A 2,500-nucleotide genomic window follows, 5' to 3' on the forward strand; every position below is an offset into this window, starting at 1 on the left:
CCCTCAGACCCCCGACCCTCCACACCCCTCTTTTTTCTTTCATGTAAAGCATGTTCGTAAAGCCTTTGTTTTCGGTTTCAAGTAGATGTGTAGATGTTTACCTGGCCTTGTTTCTCCTTTCTTTTTCTCCCATCAGCTTTTTTTATTTTTTTAATTTTTTTTTTAGTTTCCCGATCTTCTTGTTTCTTAACGGCCTTCATGTCCTTTTTGGCCTAGTTCTTGATATGTATGTGCTGCGTCACATGCGCTAAGAAGCATTGAGACCATTGTCAAAAAAGAAAAAAAAAGAAGAAGAAAAAACAACAACAAGAACAACACAGGGAAGTATAAACTTTGGTATTAGATAGTCATACGGATGATACTACTTCCCTCTTCGGTCTAAAGTGTATGATATCTATATGCGAATATATATGTATGTATATTATAAAGACGAGTGGAGTGTTGGCCTAGAGGTAACGCGTCTGCCTAGGAATCGAGAGAATTTGAGAGAATCTGAGCGCGCTGGTTCGAATCACGGCTCAGCCGCCGATATTTTCTCCCCCTCCACTAGACCTTGAGTGGTGGTCTGGACGCTAGTCATTCGGTTGAGACGATAAACCGAGGTCCCGTGTGCAGCATGCACTTAGCGCACGTAAAAGAACCCACGGCAAAAAGGTTTTTCCTGTAGAAAAATTCACTGTACATAGGAAAAAAGAAAAGAAAAGAAAAAAAAAAGGTGGCGCTGTAGTTGGGTTGTTCCTTGCAAAAATCTGTAGAAAAATCCACTTCGATAGGAAAAACAAATCAAATTTGCACGCAGGAAAAAAAACAACAAAAAAATGGGTGGCGCTGTAGTGTAGCGACGCGCTCTCCCTGGGGAGAGCAGCCCGAATTTCACACAGAGAAATCTGTTGTGATAACAAGAAATATAAATACAAATATATATCATGATCACACACACACACACACACACACACACACACACACACACACACACACACACAAACACACAAACAACCACATACACGCATCGAAAGGTGAAAGAAAAAGAAAAAAAGAGAGTCAGAGAAAGGGTGAGAGTTGATGGAAACGTTAAAAAGTGAAACGAAAATGTTCAAAGTTAAACTGGCGCGAAAACTAAAGACGGGAACAAAGGCAGTGTGGTATTATTATTATTATTATTATATAATTAATATTATATAATGTAATATATTTTGCTGTTGTATTTTGTGTTTCATTTGATGTGTGTGTGTGTGTGTGTGTGTGTGTGTGTGTGTGTGTGTGTGTGTGTGTGCTCATTTGTATTCCAATATTATAAATACATATCATGATCACACACACACACACACACACACACACACACACACACATACACACACACACACACACACACACAAACAAACAAACAAACAAACACGCAAACAACCACATACACGCATCGAAAGGCGAAGGAAAAAGAAAGAAGGAAAAAAAGAAGAAAAAAAAAAAAAAGAGTCAGAGAAAGGGTGAGAGTTGATGAAAACGTTAAAAAGTCAAACAAAAATGTTCAAAGTTAAACTGGCGCGAAAACTAAAGACGGGAACAAAGACAATGTGGTATACTTGGTAGCTTTCACAGTGAGCACTACCCACCAGTTTGCAGTAAGGCGAATACCTATATTGTGAAACTGCTGAGGAACAAATGACATCAACACCAGTAACACCGCTACCGCCACCACCAACAATAACATCATCAGCAGCAGCAGCAACAACAACAATAGGCAACAACAATTATTTCTCACTCAGATAAATCTGGTGTGGCAAAAGAGCAATGCAAAACAACTCAATAGGAAGAAGAAGAAGAAGACAGAAGAAAAAGAAGAAGAAGATGATGATGTTGACACTGATGATGAATACATGAATAAAATGAATGAATAAATGAACAAATGTATGAGTGAATATGTGTTTGTGTGTGTGAATGAATGAATGAATCGTACGAATATCCATGAACCACGGCACACTACATATTGGGAAGAAGAAGAAGAGAAGGAAGAAAGAAAGAAAGAACAAAAAAGAAAATAGAAAACATGAAACAAAAAATATTAAGAAAAAAAATAATGATAAGGGATATAAAAAAAGAAGTGGGGGAAAGAACAAGACAAAACAAAAAAACAAAGAAACAAAAGCAATAAAAAAAAAAAAAAAAAGAAAAAAAGAGAGAGAGAGCGAGAGAGAAAAAGATCTGACGCAATTCACGTCAGTCTTAAGTGATTCATTTTGGCGTTTGTTACAGGCAGACAACCTGAGAACGCGAGGGAATCCAATATTGATAATTAATGACTGTTTTGTCCACAAAAAAAACAAAACAACAACCCCAAAACAACAACAGAACGTTCAGAAGTGATTACCTCCAGTCGATGGTGGTGGTTTTTTTGTTTGTGTGGGTTTTTTGTTGTTGTTTTTCTTGAATGGGGCATCCACTGTCTTATGTTTTCTCACCTTATATATATATATATATATATATATATATATATATATATATA

This window comes from Babylonia areolata, chromosome 24 (genome assembly GCF_041734735.1).
Source record: "Babylonia areolata isolate BAREFJ2019XMU chromosome 24, ASM4173473v1, whole genome shotgun sequence".
In the NCBI taxonomy this organism is placed as follows: domain Eukaryota; kingdom Metazoa; phylum Mollusca; class Gastropoda; order Neogastropoda; family Buccinidae; genus Babylonia; species Babylonia areolata.